The 12,006-nt window shown below is 36.9% G+C and overlaps 1 protein-coding gene across 11 annotated transcripts in view; it reads left to right on the top strand.

Annotated features, from left to right (window-relative positions):
- The window catches only part of LOC105483322 (cordon-bleu WH2 repeat protein like 1), a 161,649-nt gene that overhangs the window by 82,944 nt on the left and 66,699 nt on the right, over positions 1-12,006 (top strand). Inside the window, exon 1 of one of the 11 annotated variants that reach the window (XM_011744153.3) lies at positions 1,085-1,103. The exons of the other annotated variants lie outside the window; for them this stretch is intronic. The gene's annotated coding sequence lies outside the window, so the exon portion shown is untranslated. Of the gene's footprint in view, positions 1-1,084; positions 1,104-12,006 lie in introns of those variants that run through there. 11 annotated transcript variants of the gene reach the window in all.

Below are 12,006 nucleotides of genomic sequence, written 5' to 3'. Positions count from 1 at the left end.
CAGAGCAAAAGTTTTTAATTTTTGATGAAGTCAAATTTTTTGATATACATATATGTATACTAAATCTATGGATTGTGCCTTTGATGTCATATCTAATCCTATGGCCTAACTTTTGTTCCCAAAGATTTTTTTTTCTTATGTTTTTGTCTATAAATTTTTTAAGTTTATGTTTTAAGTTTAGATCCAATTTAAGATAATTTTTAAATAATGTGCTACATTTGATTTTAATATTTCTAAACTCTGTTTGAGATACTATGTCCAAATAGTTTTTTTAGCTAGTATTTGTCAAAACCCATAGCTAGGAAAATTATTTTGGCAAATTTATTTCAGGGAATTTTCTTTATCAGTATATGGTGATTGATAGGTTTACCCCAACATAAATTTAAAATTTTGACAGAGTCGATGATGTTTAATATTTACCCAAGTTCATATTTGAGAGTAGGTTATTCGGATTGTGACTTGAAAGCAACTTTTGGTTTTATTGTTTGGTTGGCTAATCTACCAGTAGGCTTGCTTGGCTGACATATGCATTCCCACTCTTTAATATGTATATGTGCATATATTTTAATAATTATAACTCTTACATTTAATGTTTTAAATGCTAGGTTAGAAATTTTGGAAGTTTTTTTAAAAAATCAACTAAAATTTTTTAACTTCCTTTGGTGGAGAACTTTTTTTTCTACATTTATTGTTTCAGAGAACAAGTATAGTAAAATTTTTAAAAATCCAAGATAATTTTGTTTTTAATGAGTAACTTTTTCTTCAAATTTTTATGAATAATAATTTAACCTTTTTAAAGTAGAAATACATATTTGTAATAAGGCCTTTTATATTTAATTTCTATGTGCCAAAGAAAAAAGAGTTCAGAATTTCACATAGTTCTCTCTTCTCATGTTTTTGTTAATCATTAAAAAAAATTTAATTGTAGTGTCAATCACATTTTTATGACCTTTTTTGGACTAATTTTTCTAAACCACAGTAATTCTCCCATATATGTTGCCTGCAAGGCAACAAACAGAAGTGCGAAGGAAGCTTTCAGTAGATGATGTTGAGTCCAGTTGCTGCTGACACTTGTACCGGCGGAAAGCTGTGCAGGAACACAAGTGAGCATTGGGACATGGTTTTGTGGTTTGGGTTTGTTATTGAGTGAAGTTATTTGGTCATTTCTATAAATGTTTATGAATTATTTTAGGGTTCTATTCAAAAAAGGATAGTATTTGTTAGGGGATTATATACATAAAACATTTGGCATAATTTCTGCAACTAGATAAGCATTCAGTTAATGTAGAGTTTTTTTTCCTAGAGTGCATTTAGGGCATCTTTGCTGTTGTTTAGTTGGACTTATTTCATTTTTAAGTTATTGGTGTCTGAGGGCCTCATATGGTATTTCTTTAATCTGCTCACCATTTCTTTATATAGCACTGAGTACACAGGGGGTGCCCAGTAAGTGTTGTTGACTGTCTTGTGACTCATTGTAGATATTTCTTTTAAGTCTGTTTTCTCAAATTGCTCATTTGTTTATATTAATTTTATATCTCCTCCTTTGATATAACTATTTCTGCTGAAGGTTTTTCTCATCTTTTTTCTCATCTTGTTCCCTTTTCTTGTTAAGAAAGTTTGACTGTCTTAACTGTGCAAAAGTAAACATCCCCTGTAAGATATTTAGGAAAACCCAGAGATAAACTGAAATTACAGGAACATTTATGGGACATATATAAGACATTTAATATTTAATTATTATTATTATTTTTTGAGACAGAGTCTCACTGTCACCCAGGCTGGAATGCGGTAGCATGATCGTGGCTCACTCCAGCCTTGACCTCCCAGGATCAGGTGATCCTATCACCTCAGGCTCCCAAGTAGCTGAAACTATAGACATGAACCACCATGTCTGGTCTAATATTTAATTTTTCCTTTGTAGTTATATTTTCCTATCCTATATCTTAGTCTGTGTTGGTGGCTCCTTGAGAGAGAAACCCAGACAGACAGAGGTGTGTGTGTATATATGTAAAATTCTATTCACTTCTATTTGTGCATTTTCTTATGTAAATTGTATCTCAGTAAAAAATATAAAGTAAAAGATAATTTTTATTTCTTTCATGAGGAATTTTCCTCTTTGATAAAAGAAAGCAAAAATATAACAGGGATTTAAATTTGAAACACTTATTGCTAAACTTATGGACTGCTTTTAAGATATGTTATATATTCACTGATCCTGAGACCTTGAGTTTACATAAATGTGATTGACCTAGGTAGCAGCTTTTAGGTGTATATTAGAGTTTCCAGTGAAGGTATATCATTAAGTCTAACTGAATACTTACGGTGTGCTAGGCATTATATGAGACCGGTCGTTCTCAAAATTGACTGTACTTTAGAATCTCTTGGGGAGATTTTTAAAAATCCTCACAAACCAATTAAATCAGAAACTCTGAAAGTGACACCTAGGCCTCAGTATTTTCTTAAATGTAGGTGGGTCCATTGTGCAGCCAAGTTTGAGAACCATTGTGCTAGAAAATGAAGGTACCTTACCCATTTAACCCTCTCAGCAACCTTGAGAGGCTGGAAGTGTTATTCCAGTTTTGCAATTCAAGTTCCGGTGAGATCAAATGACCTAATAACTAATTTGTGCAGACCCAGACACAAATCAAGATCTCTGGCTCTGAATCTTGATTTTTATCCAATAACTCTTGGTGATTAGTATGTAGATTTTTTTTCCTTTTTAAATGCAAGTGTTATCTTTTTTTATTACCCCGTGCCTTTCTGGAATGCATTAATGTTGTCACTGGGAGATTATACTGTATGTATTTAGTGAGCAAGATATTTTTGTTTTCTCCCTCTCATATTGCCCACATATCCCCACCAGAAACAGTGAAGGCCAAATTATACAACGATTATCTAAAGCACTTATTTTAAATTTATAGACATTAGAATAAGTTTATTGACTTAGAGATGCTGCTTAGGAGTAAACTAGTTCTCTATCAACTTTTATAAAAATATATTTTTGCCATTTTTTAACTCAGATATTATAAGCAAAATGAAAAATAGAAACCAGGGTTTTGGAATTGAAAATATTATTAGGATATTACTAAATGTTGAAGAAATTTCCCTAGAAATTACCTGGTGATGACAAGTAGACGGGGAATGGAGAGAGAGAATTATGTTACTTAGCATCTCAGTAACTGGCTATCATAGTGAATATTAAATTTTCCTCACCAGAATTATTTTTAGGAGTTACATGTTTTCTACTGGAATACATATCTGCTTAAAATAGGAGAATAAGAGTTGCTTCAGGAAAAGTTACTTGGCAAGTAAATTTGGAATAGACCTCTAGTGAAAGCCAAAGGAAAATAAGTGCTCATGGTGCTCACTAGCGCATTCTCTCGCACGCGCGCTCTCTCTCTCTCATGGTGTCAAATACACACGTATGTATACTCACACATTTGTATATGTCTATATATGTACTACATGCATAGAATATATTTAGAGTAAGGTGAACAAAAGCTGGCCGTATGTCTATTAAAGGTCTGAAATGATAACTAAGCATGAGTCAGAACAACTTCTAAGATGTATTTGGGAACCACTTTTGCACAGCATAGTGATGTTTTTATGTATACATGAAAAGTATGGCAGGATGATAAATGCTGTCCATTTGTTTATATGAATTTAAAAGGGCATTTAGAAGCAAATGAACTATCTAATTTCATTTAAGAAAAAACAGCTTTTGAGTTGAGACCTAAATTAAATTTAAAGAATCCTGTCATTACCTACATGACCCTTTTATTACATGAGTTAGAACACAGAGCAGGTTATGTCTTTCTGGGTATATGACAACTAAATTACAATAAAGCTTCATCTACTCATGCTAACCTTATTCTCAAAGGTCTAATGATACAAGGAGGTTCTATTGTGTTCCTGTGGCCCACTTTACATAATTGCTATGTTCCTTAAAAGTAGTAAAAGGGAAAGATTTGAGAGAGATATAACAACAAAAAATGAATCAACCTAATGAAGCTATATTTAAGTAGATTCATTCTTTAAGAATTAATTGAACATACTCTGCAGAAGGTAATGTACTAATAAAAAATGCCGAAATTATGTTAATGGTTTTTGCCTCAAAAAATGTTTCTGGCGGATAAGGTGATGTACTTTGGAAACTATGCACAAGGTACCCTGGGGTATTTCCTGCATTGTGCTAGTCACTTGGCTACATCTTTACTCTTTCTGCCATACTCTACTTGCTAGAGGGAAACCTGTGTCTTTAAAAGCAAAAATTTTTTAAATTTTCCTATATTTATTTCAGACAGGGTCTTGTTCTGTCACCTAGGCTGGAGTGCAGTGGCACAATCATAGCTCACTGCAGCGTTGACCTCCCAGGCTTAAGTGATCCTCCTACCAAGTAGCTGAGACTAGAGGTGCATACCAGCATGCCAGGCTAATTTTTTAATTTGTTTGGTAGAGATGAAGTATTGTTATGTCATCCAGGCTCTAGGGTTCAAGTGATTCTCCTGCCATGGGCTCCAAAAAATGCTGGGATTACAGGTGTGAGGCACTGCGCCCAGCCGGAAAGCTGGGTCTTGTCTTTGGATTTGCTCCACTTCATCATCACGCAGAGATGGGTGTGATAGATCATCATAGCTAATTATTGAACAAAAGGATTTACATGTTTCCTTTAAATACAGACAAGATCCTAAAAGAATTTAAAATAGACTTCTATGTGTAAAACAAGAAAGGTTCTTGGATTATAAAGAGGATGTGCTCTAAATGTAGGTCATGCCAGGAGCAGTGCTTTAGAGCACAGCGAGTATGTCAATCACCTGAAACTGAAAGTCAGGTACAGGGTGTATGTAGAACTGTCATTCTAGTTTGTTTTTGAGTGGTGAGATTGCAATCAAGGTGTACACTGGGGCTGAAGTCTCTATTGGGGAGAGATTTGCTTCCAAGCTCACTCTTGTGACTATTGGCCTGATATGTCAGTTGCCACATGGGACTCCCCATAGGGCAGCTGGATTCTCTCAGAGCAGGAGGGTACCTAAAACAACACCATGGTCTTTTTGTAACCTAATCTCAGAAATGACAGCCCATCACTGTTGCTGCATTCTGTTTACTGGAAGTGAGTCACTAAGTCCAGCCCACATTCAAAGGGAGGACATTGCACAAGGAAGCAAAGTCATTGGAGATCATCTTAGAGGTGGTCCACTGTGGTAAGTGTATTTCCTTAAACTGAGTATATAAAAATATTATTTTAACATGTAGTCAACATACAATAATTACCAATAGATGTTTAATACCTTTTACTAAGTCTATGGAATATAGTGTGTATTTTACACTTATAGCACTTCTCAACTCAGATGATATATTTTCATTGGAAATACCTGATCTGTATTTAGATGTCATGAAATTTATACTTGAAAAAATAGATTCTGGGCCAGCACAGTGGCTCACACCTGTAACACCAGCACTTTGGGAAGCTGAGGCGAGTGGATTATTTGAGGATAGGAGTTCACGACCAGCCTGGCCAACATGGTGCGACCCTGTCTCTACAAAATTTAGCTGGGCATGGTGATGCATGCCTATAATTCCAGCTACTCAGGAGACTGAGGCATGAGAATTGCTTGAACTCAGGAGGCGGAGGTTGCAGTGACCTAAGATCGCACCACTGCCCTCCAGCCTGGGTGATGGAGTGAGACTCTTAAAAAAAAAAAAAAAGTTCCTATACGCAAGTTGTCACAAATATACTTAAACATTTTCCAATAACTGAATCAAGTATCAGTTTTAAAATTCAAATAAAACTAAATAAAACTGTAGTCCCTCAGTCACACTAATTATGCTTCAAGTGCTCAGTAGCTACATGGCCGCCATGTTGGACAGCAGAGTCCTGGAAGTTTTGCTGCAAAGAAGGGAGGGTAATGACAAGGTACTTGGAAGAAGCAGACAAGTAGTATTTAAGATAATAGAAACCTCTGCTTTTTTGTGTGTGTGTGCGCACCTTGGAGAGAGAGATTTAAAGTGGCAGAAACATGGGATGAAATTGATGTGGCTATGGTCAGACTTGAGTGGAGGTGCCATGGAGGCAGAAAGCCTGAAGGGATGAATGGCTTGTGGTAGGGACTTGTTATTCCAGGTGTTGAAATGTAAAATAATTGAGTGTGGGGGACTGAAGCAAGAGCTTTTCAAAATTTTCCTTTGCGTTTGCCATTCCCTTCATCATTTTTTCCTAGTGTGAATGCCAAGAGAGAGAAGAGCACTTGGAAATGGATCCCATTTTCCAGGCTTCCATTTCCTATGAGCCTCAGAGGAGACCCTTTCCTGACCAGGAGCAGAAGTGTTCTCAGCATAGGAAGAGCTACCTGGGAATGGGCGTCCTGTCCATGTGACTCTCAACCAAATGCTGCTTGTAAATTAGTGCAACCACTGTGCCCTGCCCTGACTCTAGTCCTAACTATCTTGTTTCCATTTCCAGTCTCTAAACAAAATTGTGCATAAATATTTGTATGTTTGAGGTAAAGGGGCATGGGATCATCTTGTTCAATACCTGTATTTTGTAAATTAGAAAATGGAAGACCAGAGAAATTAAGTAATTTACTTATGGTAACGCAAGTGGCCATTTAGGGTACTCCCAGGCCTTTTGATGTCCAGTATATTGTTTCTCCAACCTCACCTGGGGAAGTAGCTGACTCAGTGGTAGGGCTGGGGTATGGGTACATCTGGCATCTGCCTTCCTGTTTAAATGTTGAGGCTTATGGCCCTTGCTAGGGTTACTGGGGCAGGGGATGGATTTGGTGGGTTTTCATTTGTAGTTGTCCCATGTTCTCTGTGCTTTTGGGCAAATTTCTTAAACTTCTGTAAACCCCAGCTAAATGGCAGTGGCAACTGCCTCATAAGATTAAATGTAGACAAAAAGCACCTGTACAGGACTTAGAAGAAGATATTCAATAACCACATTTTTTTTTTCTCCTTCACTACCTGGCTTTTGCTCATTCACTTGTTGTTGTTGTTGTTTTTGTTTATTTTGATGAATGTTTAAGCTCTCAAAGAAATGATGTATGTGATGGTAAGGAGCGCCGACTTTAGAATCAGACACCTTGGGTTTAAATTTCAGCCCCACCACTTACTGGCTAAGGAACCTTAGGCAAGTTCCTTAATCTCTCTGCATGTCACCCTCGTCTGGAATGTGGAGGTGGCAGCACTTGCTTCATACAGTGTAGTAAGGACATGAGTTAGTGCAGGTAAAAAACATTTTCTAACACACAGTCAACACTCAAGGATTAGCTGCTGTTGATACCGGATAAAAACTATTTTTTCTTGTGTTCTTTCTGGCTCTTACTGTTGGGACATGACACTAGCATTCCATATGTGCTGCTTTGATGTGAAGAATACTTACTGCCTTTGCTTGATATATTATACCAAGTATAACTGAAAGATGAGTCCCATTCTTAAAAATGAAAAATTAGATTATTATTTTCTGATAATAATCATGATTCTCATTGGTTAAAGGAAGCTACAGATGAAACATTTGAGTCCTGTCCCACAGATTATATGGCTTCAGCAAATTACTGAGCATCTGGGCAAAATGAGGGAGTCTTCATACAATCTAAAATTTTGTCAGTCCCAATTTAATCCCGTCCCCAAATAGGAAAACCATTTAGAAACTTCCTGAGGATTGAGCTCTTTTATCCATGTGGATGTCTTTGGGGCTTATTTAAACATTGGGACTTATTTGGGTGGCCTTTTCTATTATCTTTCTTATTTGGGCGGGGAGATTTGGTGGGTTTTCATTTGTAATTGTCCATATTCTCTGCGCTTTGGGGCAAATTTCTTAAACCTCTCTAAACCCCAACTAAATGGCAGTGGCAGTGGCCTCATAAGATTCAATGTAGACCAAAAGCACCTTTATAGGACTTAGCAGTAGATATTCATGAATGACTTGAATGACTTCTCATACCTCTGGCTACAGAATAGGTTGACTCTCAGCAACCCACCAAGTTTTTGCTTTTCTATGAACTCATGAAACTAATATGACCTTCCCTCCCTTCCTTCCTCAGTTAAATAAAAAAAAAAAATGCTCATCGAGAACCCCATCTTGTGCCAGTGATAGTTCTAGGTGCCAGCAGAGAATGAGACAGGCCAGGTCCCAGCCCTCCAGGAATTTTTATTCTGGGGTCAAATAATAAACAAGGAAATAAGTAAATAAGCAGGATGATTTCAGATAATGATAAATGTGATGGGGACCAAGCAGGGCTATGTGAAGGGTGGGCCACAGTGGGTGGGGTGCACCTTGGTACCTTTTTTGAGTGGTTAGAGAATACCTCTAAGAGGGGGAAATATTTTAGCTGAATTCTGAATGACCTCAAGGAGCAGGCAATTTGAAGTTTTCTGGTTAAAAGCATTTTGGACCGAGGGCAAAGCTGTGGAAGGCCCTTGGATGTGAAAAGACTGGGTCTATTTCAGGAAAGAATGCCGGTGTGAATTACATGGAGCATTGAAACTGGGAGTAACAAAAAGGGAGCTGAGGTTGGCTCATTGGTTCTCAGATGTTAGCATACATCAGAATCACTCGGAGGGTTGTCAAATGTGGCTTCTAAGTCCCTGCCCTTAGTGTTTTCTGATTATGTATGTCTCAGGGCTATGGTGGTCAAGTACTACGGCTGCTGCTCTGAAACCATATTTAGCTCATCTGGGGCCTGCAAGCCAAGGAAAAGATTTTGGGTTCACCAATGCATTGGAAGGCCAGTGAAGGATCAGAGAGATGTGATCTGATTTATGTATTTTTTCTTGTTTTTCTCCCCCACTGACCTAATGGCATACATATTTAAAAGATCACTCTGACTACTGCAGGGGAGAATAGATTTTAAGGGACAAGAGGAGAAACAGGAGAGACCAATGAAAGGGCTTTTGAAGCAGTTTGGGCAAGAAAAGATGATGCCTTAATTACCAGGGTGGTAGCAGGGAGCTGGTGAAAAGTATAGAAGTTCAGGATATGTTTTAGTGTTTAGATCCCAGGGGAATTGTTAAAGGATTGGAAGTAGGAGATAAAGGACAGAGAGGAATTAAAGTATGCCTGCTGGAGTTCTTTTTGCTTGAGTTAACTGAGTAGTTAGTGGAGCCATTTGTTGAGATGGGGAATAATATACAGTAGGTTTGTGTGAGAATGAGGATTAGAGATGAAGAGGAGAATCAAGTTTTGATTATATACCATTTGAGATACCTATGGGACATCCAAATGGAGATAACCATGAGATGATTGGGAATAAAAGTCAGAGCTCAATAAACAAGTCAGGGTTGGAGATGTGAATTTGGCAGCCACTGACATATAGTGATATTTGAAGCCATGGGGTTTTATGAAGTCCCTTGGAGGTAGAGGTTGTAGAAAGAAGAGAAAAAGGCAGAGAATGGACTCTGGGTTGCCCCAGCATTTAGAAATCGGAGGAGGTGAGGATGGGGAGACTGAGGAGTGGCAGTGAAGAAGGAAGAAAACAGTAGATTATGTGCCCACACAAAGAAGCCAAGGGAAGACAATCCCTCACAGAGGAATTGAGTGACTGTGAAATAGCGCTCAGTGTGACCAAGATGAGACAGATAATTGTCTATGATTTGGACCCTCATAGGTTTTTGGCTACCTTGAAGAAAAAAAAAATGTAATATAAGAGTCATATAATGTCTTGGGTTCTCGTCGATTTTCATTTTTGCATATCATTTCAAGCCGTTTTGACATATTCAGTCTTTGAAATTAGGCTCATCAAGAAAAGAGGGCTTTTATTGTTTTTAATTGTATTCCCTTGAGAACATATTACAATGTTATGCCCACTTCTAAATAAATCTTATTTAATAAATTCTTCTGTTGTTTCATTAAACCCAGACAAACTGAGAAATTGTGTTGAGAAATTGGTCTCCAATTTATAATTGAAATACATAATTTAGTGGCCATCAAAACACTGCCAGTTATTTTGAGGGACTGCCTTATCAACACTTACCACAATAAATCCTGTTTTTGATCACCCTCTGTGTTGAGAGAAGGTTACTGTTAAATTTATTTTTGGTCTTTAGACTGCAATACTTAGAAACCCTATTGTTTTAACACTGAGAATTCACTCTTATATTTTTGTCTTTAATGTTGAAGCCATATTTTTATGTAGCACTTTTCTGAATGAAACTGTAAGAATACTTTATAAATATAATAAATATAACAAACTGATGAGATCCCATTGGAGTTGAGTAGCTTATTAAGGATGTAACTATATCTCGTATAGTATTTTATACCTTTGCTTTTTCAAATCAAGACTAGAATTATGTTTCGCTGAGCTCTTTTATTCCCTCTTTTTAGCTTTTTTAAGGACATTATATTGACAGTAATGGAGTAATGATTACAGTGGGCACATGATTTTGGAGTGCCCTGTAAATCAAAATGATAAAAAGACCAATCAGCAGTAATAGTAGAACACTAATTAAATTCTGTGTTAAAATGAGGTTATGATATTTTCAAAATATATTATTGAGTAATGCAAATTTTGCCTTAATTGGCCTTATTAAAATTGAGTATAATATTGAGATAATTTTAATAAAGCAATGATTTGCATAAGCAATAATTTACTGTAGCTTGTTATTTTTAAGCTTCAACTAAATTATTTTTGCCCTGATGTGGGAGGAGTTTTCTTATTATACATATCTTTCCAATATAACCTCCTCTCCACCCACCCTTATGTGAAATTTGCTCTTGTTTACTGTTAAGGGGAAAAAACCTCTGAAGAGTAGACTGATAGTCAAACAAGGCCACCGGAGAAGAAAAGCATACGTGAAAATCTATTTGATAAGAAAACTGGCTCAAACATTCCTGTTTAAAAGGGGTGAGGAGGCTTCAGTGGCAGTTACTATGATTTTTAAATATTTAAATATTTTAAAAACTTAGTATTCTTAACTATAGTTGTTATTGAATGTTAATGTTACATTTTTCTCTTTAGTTTGTATTATCAGAATTTCCTATATTTAGGTGATAATACGCGTTTGATTATTTTCACTGTACTTTTAACTTTGGGTGACAATTTTGTTATTACTTCAGAGCCTCTGACCAAAAAATTAATGTTAGGAGAGTTGTGAGTAGGTAAAAGATATTTTCAAAATTTTGCTGGTGACTAAAAGGTCAAATAAGTTAAAGGCTTAAAGCTACTTAGGATTCAGGCCAAATCCAGGCTTCCATCTGGTATTCTTTTCACTAGACTGGACTATGTAGTAAGCAAACTAGATAAACACATTCCTAAATTTAGTGCGTATGGATCACAATTGGGAACTAACATATAATTGATCGTACAGACTCTGCTTATCAAAATTCTACTTTTCTTGCAAAACCTGAGTCTCTTGTCTTTTCTCTTTGAAGCATGCCTTGGTGCTGCTCCCCAGCCCACACAGCTGGGCTCAGCTGGCTTTCATTGACCTAAATTTTCAAAGTTGCCATCTGTCTGATGACCCTTCTTTTTCGTTTTGTATTATTTAATTACGCGTTGCATCTTCTCGGTTGTACTGCGCATTCATTGTGGAAGGATCTTGGTCTTATTCACATTGCTTTCCATTTTTCAGGAACAAAGGTAACAAATACATTATTAAATTGAAATAACAACTGGGAACATTAGGATGTTTTTCTAGAAGTCTTGTGTAAATGCCCCAGTGTGGTGGCTGCTGCCTGTAATCCAGCACTTTGGGAGGCTAAGGTGGGAGGATTGCTTGAGTCCAGGAGTTCAAGACCAGCCTGGACAACATGGCAAAACCCGGTGTCTAGTAAAAATATAAAAATGAGCTGGGCGTGTGCCTGTAGTCCCAGCTACCCAGGAGGCTAAGGCACGAGAGTCGCTTGAACCTGGGAGATAAAGGCCGCAGCAAGCTGAGATTGTTCCACCGCACTCCAACCTAGGTGACAGAGCCAGACCCTGCCTCAGAAAAACGTTCTGTGTGAATGGTTTTTCAACTAGTGCTTTGTCCTACTTTCCCTGTCTTAAAAGAAATTGGCTTATGTATAGT

This window comes from Macaca nemestrina, chromosome 11, assembly GCF_043159975.1.
Source record: "Macaca nemestrina isolate mMacNem1 chromosome 11, mMacNem.hap1, whole genome shotgun sequence".
NCBI lineage: Eukaryota > Metazoa > Chordata > Mammalia > Primates > Cercopithecidae > Macaca > Macaca nemestrina.
The sequence above is the reverse complement of the archived record's forward strand: the minus strand, read 5'-3'. Positions and strand labels throughout refer to the sequence as shown.